At 47.9% G+C, this 13,539-nt stretch overlaps 1 long non-coding RNA gene across 1 annotated transcript in view; it reads left to right on the top strand.

Annotated features, from left to right (window-relative positions):
* Positions 1 to 10,154: 10,154 nt before the first annotated feature.
* The window catches only part of LOC310896081, an 8,837-nt gene continuing 5,452 nt past the window's right edge, over positions 10,155 to 13,539 (top strand). The window contains exon 1 of the long non-coding RNA XR_014581168.1: positions 10,155 to 13,442. This is a non-coding gene — a long non-coding RNA (uncharacterized lncRNA). The remainder of the gene's footprint in view (positions 13,443 to 13,539) is intronic.

Raw genomic sequence — 13,539 nt, 5'->3', positions numbered from 1 at the left:
ATGCTACAACCCAATGGTGCTGGCAGAGGCCTTATGTATGAAATGAAATTCAGGATGTGCACTGGTCTGGAAGGTATGAGAGGAAAACACCAGCCACCCTGCAAGGGCATCATCACCAGGCAGTGCAAAGGCTGAGGCAAGGGGAGCCAGCATGGCAGGACTCCACCTTGCCCTAGGGTTGCCACCTTGCAAACGTGACCCAAAATAATATTTCTAACCACAAAACATCTTCCGATTTGTCCGGGAGGTAAGAATGTCACAAAGCCTGTCTGACTGTGAAAAGGATGGAACTAATTCAAGAAACGGTGAAGAAACTTCTCTTTGTGATTGCGTTACCTGTTTCTCAACTCCTTGGACAGGATGAATGCTACTGTTTATGCTACCTCTGGGTGAAAGGAAGGAGTAGCTACCTAAGTATTTTGCTGTAAACCCAAAAGAAAACCTTGTGATTAAACAGCTGCTGACAAAGGTGTGGCAAATCAGGGAGTCCTACAAAATGCATGTACTTAGTAATAAGACCATTAAATAATCAGTATGCAGATGGAAAATTCTTCTGCCTCCAAGAAGAAATGTGTACAGAAGTTCAAGAGCACGTTTATTTATCAGAGTTAAAATGACAGAAGGGCTTTTGAGTATTCAAAATAATAAAAATAAAAAAATTAAAAAAAAATAAAAAAGTTCTACCGTGAAGAAGATTGAAGGGAAAGGTCCTCCAAGATCCTGGTAATTGTATTCTGTGGTAATTAATGGCAGAATACTGATGTCAAGACTTGAGGAATAAATAAAGTACTAGACATTTGCTTATCTAAATGAAGGAAGATGAAAAAGCTTTTTTTTTTTTTCTTTTAATCTCCCTTTTTTCCTACTGTGAAGTGTTTAAAACCTATTCATGGGCAGAAATTAGGTAAAATGGAAATACTGTAATCTAGGAAACACTGGGTTACAACAGACTTCAAAAAACATAGGTGACAGTTCGAAGAGATATGTTTAAATGTGAAATCCAGGTCAAAGGAAGAGGCTTGTTTGTCTTCAGGAACACCTTCGAACACAGAAAGTACTGCTGAAAGGAGAGCATTTGAGGGTAAACATGACTCAAGCACTAACCATTTTTAAAACAATAAGCGTAACACTGTAAAAAATGACTCCATTGTATGAGTGACAATCAAGAGTGTCCAGCCAACAGAAAGGGGCCATTCTTGGCAAATTATTAAAGTATTAAAAACAGGTAAGTGCAATCACTGCACTTAGATTCCTTATGTTTCAGTGCTCTGCTTATAATAAATGGCCTTGTAAACTAGTATTTTTAGAAAGGGTGGTTAGTTTGCAAGGCTCTGTGAGGTCCTCATCCACTCCTTGCTGTGGGTAGGCAGCTACTGCTCGCCATTCAGTGAACTGAATTAAGAACATAAAAACAACCACAGGAAATCAAATGAAGATCACCGTAGCCCATTTCATTTGGACTCTAACAGCAGTTGCTTCCCTGCAATTCTCTCACAGATCTCTGTGCTCTACAGCTGAAGGACTTTGTGAAGCAGACACGGCAACTTCACATTCGGTATTTTTACAGTCACTCACCATTAATATTTTTGTCCTCCATAAACTCCTCCGTATGCTTTTCAAACTCAGGTAAGCCTTTGTCATCCATACTGGATAACATGCCTGCTTCGTATATAATTCTGTGCCTTCTAATTATATGTAGCTAAACTGTTACACAACAATCCCCAACCTGCCTGCCAAGGGGTGAAATTCATAAGCAGGAGAGAAGGGGGAAAAAAAGTCTTATAAACATCTCTGCGGCAAGCTAATCTTATCTCAAAGTCTTTGTTCTTTAAGATTGCTTAGGGAGTTAATGTTTATGCTTGTGCAAGATAGAAGTGTTTGGAATAAGGGGGGGAAAAAAAGTGTTGTTTTCTAGAAGTACAGCTCAGCAGAAAGAAGAAGGGTCTAGAGTTCTGGAAGCTCTTTGCGTATAGCTGCTGCTGGAAATAAGACTTGTGAGGATTGGCTCAGGGAATCACAGAACAGTAGAAGCGCAGAATGGGTTGGGCTGGCAAGGACCTTAAAGCCCATCTGGTTCCAGGCTCCTGCCATAGGCAGGGACACCTCCACCACACCAGGTTGCCCCAGGCCCTTGGCCTTGGGCCCTGCCAGAGGAAGGAAGATTCAGTCAAGTTCTGACTGCAAATGCAGTCCCTGTTCAGGACCTGCCATGGCCCATCAGGTCAATGATCTGACAAACATGGTCTCCTGTTTGCCAGCAGCTTGTCTCCTTTGTCCTTCAGAGGGCATCTTGGTGATCCACATAGTCACAGTGTTGAGGAGCGGCTGAGGTGCCTGGGTTTGTTCAGCCCAGAGCAGAGCAGGCCGAGGGGAGGCCTCATGGCGGCCTGCAGCTCCCTCACGAGGGGAGCGGAGGGGCAGGCGCTGAGCTCTGCTCTCTGGGGACAGCGACAGGACCCGAGGGAATGGCATGGAGCTGGGACAGGGGAGGGTCAGGCTGGGTGTGAGGGAAAGAAGAGATGCACAACATCGTATGTGGTGCCTCCACACCATGTTCCGGTATTAATCACATTGGTTTGGGGAGTGTCTGCATAGAGCTTCACCAGCTGGCATTGCCCTTCAGTGGGTGTTTGCCAACAAAAACAGCCAGTTCAGGACATTTCCTCTAAGTAAAGCAGGCAGATGCGGGCTGGAGAGGAATACAGCAGATAGAGGCAGCAAATAGCACATGATGGGCAGAGGAACAGAAGAGAAGGAGACTCAGAGCACCAAGGCTGGGCTTTTGCCCAGGGAAGTGGTGGCGTCACCGTCCCCGGGGGTGTTCAAGGAAAGGTTGGACGTGGTGCTTAGGGACATGGTTTAGTGGGTGACATTGGTGGTAGGGGGATGGTTGGACCAGGTGATCTCGGAGGGCTTTTCCAACCTTAATGATTCTGTGATTCTACAAAAAAGGAAAAGTTTGCAATAGATAGTACCATCCTATCCCAGCTCAATATACTTGGTATCAAATGAATTCCCTTTCTCAGATGATTTTAGCTTTCACTTACAGAGTCTAGTGGTATCTAAGTGTTAGCCTCACCCCAGTGTAATACTCAATAGGATCCTTGCTGTGGTCATGCAGCTCCACTAAGTTTATTCTCTGCATGGCCCCCTACTTAGAAAGCAAGTCTGCTGATAGGATGAGTTTTCTTCTTGGAACAGCTACGCCCATCTCCTGCACAAAATCAGCCAGCAGACTCTCTCTTGTGATATGCTCGAAGCTGCACGGGAGTTTGCTGAATGGCAGCTGGGGCTGTAAATGTGAGCCTGTACGCTGATAGGGTTTGTGTCCAGGTTTGAAGCATGGTGCCCTAACTAACAGCCTTCCTTTCAACTAAAAGCTAAGTCTGTGAGTGTTTCCAACTGCCCACTTCGGAGCTAAGACGATACTGGGTGTGCCACTCCTACGGGCTCCACCAAGAGCCACCTGTCCATATTGTCACATTATTCACTGCTCTGGCAGTTAACAAGCTACTTAAGGAGTCCATCCCTAGGAGGGACACTTGGCTTCGTTTATATTATTGTTTAGAGTCCATCCCTCCCAGGGATGGATACCTGGCTCTGTCAATGTTGGAATGATTGTTTTTCATCACCTTTTTTTGTGAAACACTGTGTAGGTTGGGGCTCTGCGGTCAGTTGGAAGAGAACAGGGGACAAAAGGGGGAGTCCTCTTCTGTCTTATGTCCAAATGTTCTCTACTGTGATTAATAAAGCTTCTGTCTGACCCATCTTAAATTGTCCTTGCCTTATCACACACTTGGAGTCCTTATATTCTCTGGCAGCGATGAACAGCTCTTGAGAACTGGACCAGGCACTGTTAATGGGAAGCAGAGAGGACAAGCTATAGGTTTTCTGCAAGGATCCAGGTCACACAATTTATATGCCAGCAGAGTCTTGTAGGACCAGATCACTCACTCGGGTAAACCAACAGAGTCGTACTGGTCTACACTTAGTGAGAACAGCAGGTGCTCCACCATACTTACTAATCATTTGGACTCAATTTTTGCCGTCGGACAGTTCGCATGTGAAGCAGTTCCCATATGTAAATCCCACATGATGCAGCATATGCAGCAGTTTAGGGCTATACATGCATCATGGGGGAAAACAAAAACAAACAGCTCAGATGTCAGGGGAGGGAAGTTACACGGTCTCCACACGAGGAAAAAGTAATACAGCGTGATTCACAGTAGGATCGAGGCATGCAGTACTGTAAGAACACCGTATACCAGGCTGTATTATGACTTCTCCATAAACCTCTGCCACTGCCCACTGTCAAAAGGCAGGTTAGTAAGGAATTGGACTTTTGCCTTGTCTTCATATGTTTTTTTTGTCCCTCAGACCACAGCAGCCAGCACTACTGAGTAAATCCTCAATTCTAGACACTGCAAGTTCTTGTTGTGTCCAAATAACGCCACAAGGGAGGGAGACCGAACTTCGCTTTGGTGGCAGCTCAGCCACACAGGATGCAAAAAGAAGAAACACCTTCTCCTTGTGGCACCGAGCTGTTTTAACCCTGATGTTCATCAGCCCCAACAGATCTGACGTGGGCTGTGCTTGTGCACAAGGTGTCACATCGTGTTGGCAGGCAGGGCAGAACCCCATCCCGAGCACAGCCAGGTCACTCTCCCCCCCGTGGGTGAGTGGCGTTGCTTTTGCACCCAAATGCGTGTCACGCTGGACTGCTATTTCCTTGGAGGAGAATAGATGGGAAAAGATTTTATTTAGAAGATATTCTTTGTAATTAGAAGACAGCTCAGCTGGATTTGCTCATCCAGCCATCGACGCGCGGTGTTTGCGGTCGTTCGCCTGGCATCGCTCCAGTTCTTGTGGGCTCCTGTAAATCAAAACCCCAGGTGTTAGCCCCTCGGGTAGGCTGAGGAGGAGACGTGCTTCTGCTGGTAGCAGCCCCCAGCCTGGCTGTGCAACGCAGTGGGAGATCAGTGCCTGACAGCCAGCAATCTCTCGGGGCAGGGCGGTCAGAGAAAGCAGGGGGGTCTGCAGCAGGCTTCGCTCCAGCATCACACACGTTTATCTTACAGTCACATTTCTCTGGATGCCTTTGTGTTGCTGCCTCCTTATAATCAACATATTTATGCAAATGCAGGAAAACAACCCCAAAAGGGCCCCGTAAAGACAGTGATTTGTCCAACGCAATGTGAGACACGTGAATGCTGATAATGCAATGACAGCAGGTGTTTTATCTGATTTCTGTTATATCCCTGATGCTAATTTCCAGCCTGATGATGAAGGGTTTTACAAGAGAGATGAGACAATTAATGACAGCCCAGGGTGATAAGAATGAAAAACTCAGGGAAAAGGGCAGGGAAAGAGCAGAAGTGGCTGGAGGAGACAAGGGGTCAATCTTACATTAAATAAAACATCACCAAAAAAAAGGCAATAAAAATGTATTGGTTTCCTTGACTACAGAGGCCAGGACGGAAAGCCATGTATCCACATAACAGCAAAACTGCACATTAGGGAAAACTTTTAGCTGTAAGGAAGTCCTGGAAAAGATCACTTGAGGAGGGAGCAGAGTTTCTGCTGCTGAGATTTAAGAGCAGGTTGGGTAAACCTCCATCAGTGACAAAGCACATTTTGTGGATCCTGTCTTGGCGCAAGTGGGGAGGCTTAAAGCCTCCTCCCTTCAGATTTAGAAGTGTCACCCACAGAACTGAGGTGTCACCCATAGAATTGCTTGTGATTTATTTCATAACCAAGCAGCACATAGAAAAGAGGGGATACTTGTTTATCCTGAGAATACGCCACTGATTTTAGCTTTGGAGGTTGCACAGTCCTCAAGAAGCCCTGGCTTACAATGCAACCAGCTGGTAGGAATTCGTACATCTCACCAACAAATGCATTTATTATTTTGGGAAAGGAAACACCATCATTTGTTACCTACACGCTTCCCTTTACAGACCCATTTCTCCACCGCCTCACGGCTTTTCAGCTAAGCAAACAAGATGGATGAAGGATGCATGTAAAACATGAGTAGTGCTTTGAGGTATGTGCGCATGCGTAGGAGGAGTCAGGCCCTAAGATTTACCCTTCATTCACGCTTGCCTCTACAGAGCCACGATGCTTCTAAGAAATCCACTACAAGTTGATGCTCGCCCTTCAGCAGGGTTTTCACACCTCGGAGCAGACACACGGAGCTCACGAGGGATGGGCAGGCGCTTTAATTCCAGCCGACTCTCAATTCCCTTTGGCTGATTTTCCTGGTTTCCCCCCAGAGAAAGTCAGATGGAAGGCTCAGAACAACACCAGTAAGTGCCAGCCAATCTCCTCGCCCATCAGAGCATCTATAAAAACAAAGCATAACTTCATATAAAACAATATATATATATAACTTCATCATATAACAAACACGAGTAACTACAGCAAAAAAAACAAAGGCAGACGGGAAACGTTATATACCCTTTAGTGGTACATAACAACTGCTAGAGCTGTTTTTGCAAAACTAGACCCGCTCTAACAGTGCCTGGGGTGCACGCAGCATCCAGCTTTCTTCTTTCCTGGCCTTTGCAGTGCAGGTCTGTACACAGGGATTGTTTTGAAGCAGGCTCTGGAAATGAAATGCACAATTAGTGCATAGAGGAGTCTCCAGTCTAAGCAGGAGCAGTGTCTCAGGCAGCTTTCAGGCCAGTAGAGAAGAGTTCATTTGCCAAAAGTCTTCGCCATCCAGTAAATCATGGTCTGCTTTCCTAAAGGTCTGTATCCTCTGAACAACACCCGAGCCGGTATGAGAACAAGCTCCTACAGGTGTGTGAGGAGCAGATGTTGCAATACAGTAAGGGTTCAGGAATGTACCCCGGGAAAGATGAAAACCAAACTATTTTAAGCAAAAAATCAGACAAAGACTCATACCAAGTTTGTCACGTACCACAAAGAATAATGTACATTAAGGGCATGGGACAATTTAATTGCTCTCCTCTATCAGAGTTCAGCTGGATCTGGCCTTAAAGGGTAATAGTTGGGCTGTGCAGCGGGTGCATGAGCTAGCGTGGGCCAGAACACACAGCAAGGCTTCAAACCCCACAAAAAATAGTCCGGTTTCCTCTTCAATGGAGAGGAAACAGGATTTCATCCTTTCCTCAGTTAGAGGAAGGGAGAAGAGCCTTGAGTTTTCCATTAGAGAAGATACTCCACAGTAACAGATAAAATTCTTCTGTTCTCCCATCCGACCGCACAAATTCTTTGCTAGCTTCCCAACCCAAATAGTGCCCACCTGAGGACACTGTTTGAGGCTCCTTGAGGCTACCACTGCAGTTGTTGGGATGCTTTGCTACGCAGAAGCAGGCCCCTCATGCAAGCTTTGTGTACGGATGGATCCCTCGGTGCTGGGGAGGAGAGGGTTGGAAGCCACACAAGGCAAAGCAGAACGCTTTGGAAAATCACAGAATCATCTAGGTTGGGAGAGACCTCCAAGATCACCGAGTCCAACCTCTGACCTAACACTAACCAGTCCTCCACTAAACCAGATCACCGAGCTCTACATCTAAACAGCTTTTAAAGATCTCCAGGGGTGGTGATTCAACCACTTCCCTGGGCAGCCCATTCCAATGCCTAAACATCTTTGTGCTTTTGTTTTTGCAAATTTAGGTGCAATTTAATGCAATGATGCACTTTCGAAGAATCGAGAAAAGGGGAAGCGACCATCTGATCTGAAAGGGGTGGATTACGTGGTGGTTTTCTCCTTAGAGCGCCGATGGACTGCAGTTTCTTGAGCACATACAGTCTTTTTACCCAATGAACACAGCTATCAGATGAACAGGGTCATCAGGGGAGGTTTAGTTTGGATATTAGGAAGAACTTCTTTACAGAAAGGGCTGTTAGGCGTTGGAATGGGCTGCCCATGTATGATGTAGAGCTCAGTGATAAGGTTTAGTGGAGGACTGGTTAGTGTTAGGTCAGAGGTTGGACTCGGTGATCTTGGAGGTCTCTTCCAACCTAGATGATTCTGTGAATACACTGCTTTCTAAGTATACTCTCTATGTATTGAGTAGGAAAGGCCCCTACTCAGATGAGTAGGAGAGGAGATGAGCCCACCTCCTGCACCCTGTGGCAAAAGGTTCGGCAGCACAGCAGTAGCAGGCATTAAACATGACAGGGAAGACAAAGGTGACCCAGGGCTGGCCGAGCAGGTGACGGTGGGACGAGAAGGGTGGAGAACGACCTCCATCTGCCCAAGAGATGGCAACCTGTCAAACAAACAGCTGTGAAAGACCGAATGCTCAGGAAGGGGAATACCGTGATAGACTCAGATGCCCACGAGCCCAACGTCGTTTCTTCCTCCTCTCTTCTCCTCCTTCCCACCGCCAGGGCTGGCTGAGAAGATGCTTCAGGGAGGGTTGGGTGAGGCCATTTCCAGCCTGCGAGGACATGCCGTTCATCACGGGCAGTGTTCTGCAAGGGAACAAAGCACAGGAGGAAAACTCGGTAATCCAGTTAAAGCCACTCTATTTCGTGAGCCATTTGTTAAGTAGATTTTAGAGAGTAACTAGCGGATTTGTGAAAAGGACTCAGGTTTCATCTGACAAAGTAAAACTTCCCTGTCAGGGTCTTAAAAGCAGTAGAATCTATGACTGGCAGGGTCTGCCAGGTCTGGGCGTAATGCACAACTGCTCGGTGAAGCCAGCAGAGGTTATTATGGTCCAGGGAACCACTGGGTTTCATGTCTTGATGTAACCCCCATGAACTGACCTGAAAAAAGCAAGCTAAGTGCATACCAGTGTATTTTGTGAAATCTTCAAGCCTTGTGGCCTTAAATCCCTCATCTCCAAAGCGCTCTGTTCAATTAACCTCAAAACCTTCACTCTAAAGCAAAGCTGACTTCTGACAGAATACCCTGGGGGGAAAATTCAGGACAGAAAACTTAAAACGCATTTAAGCCGAAATCTAAAATGGCCATCTTTGCAAAACAGAGCCATTACCACAGCTGCAAAATCACTCACCAAGTGCTAGGAGCACGCTTGGTGCATCCAAGGATAGGCAAACACCTTTCCCCCAGCCTCCCCAGGCTCTCAGCTGTTAACATCGAGCAAAACCGCCACCAACAGCACAGCATATCAGTGAAAATCAGCTTAAAAACTTAAAAGTAGTTCTTCCATTGCTTCAGGGTAGCAAGGTATTGAATTGGGAGCCTGGGAGAGAGGCAAAGCGTTTATGAATTCCATATTCCATACGGAATCGTTAGATAATCTTCATAATTTGGCATAATAAGTCTAAAATTTTGCTCTTGAAGTTTTAATAGTCCTCTTCTTGAAACAAAGCCAGCTTATTTTGTCTCATTTGATGATCTGCAGCGCCCATTGCCTAAGAGAAAACTTTTCAGGATTCTTCTGCGCTTACAGTGAAGTTCCCCATAGGCCAGGTGGCAGAGCTTGAGTTATATTTTGTTTTCTTAATTACTGTAATTCCGCAGACTGAACCGTAATTGACATTTTCCCACTCCCCTGCCCTTGCTTGCACTATGAGGACTGCAGGAACACGGCAGGGAAGCACATGCTGCCTTCAGACCTGTGTTTAGCCGCAGCTTTTTGTTGGAAACATACAGCAGCACAGGCCTTAGCTCAAAGCAAGAGCTTGCCAACTCAGGCAGGTTGGGAATTTTCCATCCACAAAAAGAGCAACTTCAGCAAGAAAAAATGGCCCTTGGGGGCAAAAAGGGATTTTGCCTAAATCATTCAATTTTCTTCCCATTCCCCCTAATTAAATGTCAGTGTTTTCTTGAACTAAATCCCAAGCGTTTCAAGTCCCACCGGCATTTAGTTGCATGGCTTCAGGCCATCGCTCGCCTGCTGGGACTGCACGTTTGGGTGCCGTCCATTCGTAGCCTTTCCAAAACAAACAGGAGAACATCATTTCACCCCCTCACAAAGCGTAATTCAAGCGTCTGATGGCTGCAGCCCCACAGGGCACGGGACTTCAAGAGATTTAGCAGAGGAAAGCCTCACAGTGACCACCGAGTGCAATGATCTGGATGCAACTCCTGCCTCAAGAAGTCACTGAACCATATTTAGCTGGAGCCTGGGGGGCATCCCATGGCCTGAACTCCCTCCTTAAACACCCGCTGGTGGTGCTTGCAGGAGATTTAAGCATGGAGCTGTCTTACCTTCGTCCTGTCCAGCACGGTTCTTCTGGCACGCGTCCTGCAGCCAGCCCGGACCCCTTTCTCCAGCATCCAGACCACGAAAACACGGCGCAAAGCAGCCCAGAGCACGGCTCTGAATGGTGCAGCAACCTGGAGCCTTCAGCTCAGCAACCCCAACAGGCATCCTGAAATACTGAAGTGGTTTGTTAAAGGCACCACAAGGAAACACTCTGGTGAATTTAACTAATTAAAGAAAAAAAGGGTCATACAAAAACATGCATGTGTATATATATATATATAATTTTTTTTTGAGGTCTTAACTTTTTAGCCAGGACAAAGACCGACCTTAAAGTACCAGAAGCAATCTCCTTGGACGGAAACCTTTCACAGAGCTCTGCTGGCGAAACTAAAGCCCTCCACTGCACAGACATCTCCCAAGCCAGAGATCAGGCTTGGAGCCAACCACGCACGACAGCTATTAATCGCATCCCTCAGGACACCGGCTCGGGGATGGGCAGAAGATCCTACACAAAACATTGCACCCTGCTAGGCACTGATCACAGAAGGAAAAAACACTTCAGATTCACCATCCTGCTGTTTCAAATGGATGAATGGTTTGTTGTCAAGTCTGGACAAAAAAAAAGGCATTTCTTGTAGATACAACATTCAACTCAGTTCCGGATCGGGACAGAGCCTGATTTACTTTTTTTTTTTTTTTTTTTTTTTAAAGAAATGAAGTGATGGATGAAATTGCTTTCCGATAATTTCAAAGTTAGGTGAGCAAGCAAAGCAGGACTGGCCCCTGTTTGCAGGGGTTACAGCTTTCAGGCACTAACCAATGGCCACTTGTTGAACACTCAGCTGGCCTCGGAAAGCCGTGGTTTAACAGAAGCTGCAGGTGGAAAAATCCTCTGCGAGCTGTAGAAGCTGAGGGCTTGCAGCTCCTGGCTCCCGAGTGCCTAATTGAGTTTGAAAGAACCGTTAAGCACCATTCTCAAAAGCAGCTGTCTCTCTTAAAAGAAGAAAAGCTGCAGCAGGAAAATAAACACAGAGAACTCTCTTGTTTGTCTGCAGAGCCTGCAGAGTGCATTTGGAGCCCCTGGGGAAGCTGAGACGTGGGAGCATCAGCAATATCGCTCCATCTGCTGTAAGCCCTGCAGTAGCCTCAGCAAACTGCGTGGAACCACGGGGCTGTCCCAGCCCTAAAAGGCCACCAGCACCCCGTGAGGACACGGTGCATGGAGGAGGACCTGCAGCTGTGCTTCTGACACCATAATGCACAGGGTCACAGCCCGTGTTTGTGTTATATAGCCCTTGATGGATTTTTATTCCCCATGTTGAGCTGCTTTTTGAACCCATATCATGTCTGGCATCTACTGCGTCCTGCAACCATCGGTTCCCCATCTGAACCACACGCCCAGGGCCCAGCAGAGCTCACCCAGCACGGTGTGGAGGTCAAAAAGCAAACGTCCTGCTGTCTCCAGGGCCCCGATACATGCTCTCGGCTGAGCAAGAAGGCTTCTCCTGCTCCTGAAGGATGATGGAGCACCTGGAATTGCTCGCTGGTGGGTTTACTGTGTTAGCCTGGCTCAGAGCACGCTTCTCTTCTAGACCACTCTCACGCCAGGGTGGAAGATGCCCCAGGCTGCCAAAGCAGCAGGAGTGATTTAATAACCAGGTTACCTCCTCCTCCAGCGCCGAGGCAACCATCTGGAGCGCGGAACTGGCTCGAACGCAAGCCAGACAGAGCTCACAGCGAGCTGGCCCTGAAACCACCCCGTCCTGGAGGTTCAGCTGCGATCCAAGGCCTCCCTGATAGAGCCCAGCTGGATAACCCTGCCTCTGAGCACAGAGATCGCCAAATTGTGAGAAAGAGCACAGAGCCCTGCAAGATAAGAAAGGTAAAACCGAGGACAGAGCGCGTCGAGACACGATAGGTAGCAGCTCAAAGGTCCAAGAGGAGAAAACTCGGTGTGAAAAGGGAAAAAGATCCCAACGGGGAGAAACCCCGATGCCATGAGCTGGCAGAGGGCAGCTCTGCAGCCAGCAGCCGAGGCCAACCTATCCCCCTAAGTGCTGCCAGTGGGCAACAGGGACAATTTCAGGTGCCTGTGCCAGCACAGCCTTTACCTCACTAGTCCTCGCTGCCCTACACGTGTAGGGGGTGCTCCAGGAGGAGCAGTGGGTGCCCAGTCCCTGGCAGTGCCGGACAGGCTGGAAAAATACAAGTTCCTTTTTCTGTTGTTGTTAAATCAGCGTCTGAGGGACTGGGAGCAGGAAAAGCCAGTTTGAATTCAAGAAACGTGCTAAGGAAGGAATATTGGAGGCAAATGAAGTGAGCAGGACGCGTCCCAACAGGCTGCTCTGCCTCCCCGGCCCTGATGGCAGGGATGGGAAAGGCGAACCTGGTCCAGCAGCTGAGGCTCTGCTCTCGTCCTAAAGAAAAAAGGCTGTGAGGACAGCGAAAGGTTGGTTTTAATCCAAGGAAAGGGGATCCTCACAGCACAGCTCCTCCTGTCCCACACAGCAGGTGCCATCCTGGAGCAGCCAGCGAGTTGGATATTTAAGGGTGGTGCTCGGTTCAGAGAACGATCCCATCCTTTAGAAGCTGATCCTATTTCACCAGAACGGCTGCAGAACAGCAACTGCAAAATTTAACACGACGTCTCTCAGGTACAACGCAAGCCCAAGCAATGACAGTACCCAGGCCAGTCCCACCTTCCAGGAGGACCAGATTAAAACATGCTATGATGGGAAGGTGACTTCTGCTGCCAGGGGCTTCCAGCAGCAAAGAACCCTCCGTCCTCCCGCAGGCAGCGCGGTGCTGTGGAGCCGATAGCTCCTGGCGTGCTCCTTCACTCTCCCCAGCCTGCCCCACGCTGCCTTCTTCTTCTGCTCCGCACGGCGCCCACAGGAGACGGTATTTCTGCACACCGGGTACTTTTAGTCCTGCTGCTGATGGTGCGGATCTAAGTGTGACTTCCTGTGGTGTCAAGGGTGGGCAAGGCTGAGGTCTGCCCTCTCCTCTCCCCTTGAAGCTCCGCCTGGGCTCTGCCCCGGAGGCTGGTTTTGCTCAATGCTGTCCAACAGGCGAGCATCCCCTTTCCCAAACGGCAAATAGGAAGCACAGGAGAACAGGGAACTTCATCTGGACTCACCCAGCACTGCACTTCTTCGGCAGGGACCGAGGCAGGTGACAACCCACACGAGGTGGCACAGCAGTGTGGCAGGACCAGGACTTTTTTCCCCCAAAACCCCAATTCCCTGCCTTAAAAAAAAAAAAAAAAAATCAATCCTCCTCCCAGTCTACGTGGGGATGCAGTTGCAGTGAGAGCGCCTTAGATGACATCTGATTAATCCACGCGGGTTTTCATCCTACAGGTCTCTGTGACTTAATTAATAAAAGC

This window comes from Anser anser (assembly GCF_964211835.1).
Source record: "Anser anser genome assembly, chromosome: 3".
NCBI classification, from domain to species: Eukaryota; Metazoa; Chordata; class Aves; order Anseriformes; family Anatidae; genus Anser; species Anser anser.
This window is presented reverse-complemented; position numbering and strand designations above follow the sequence as displayed.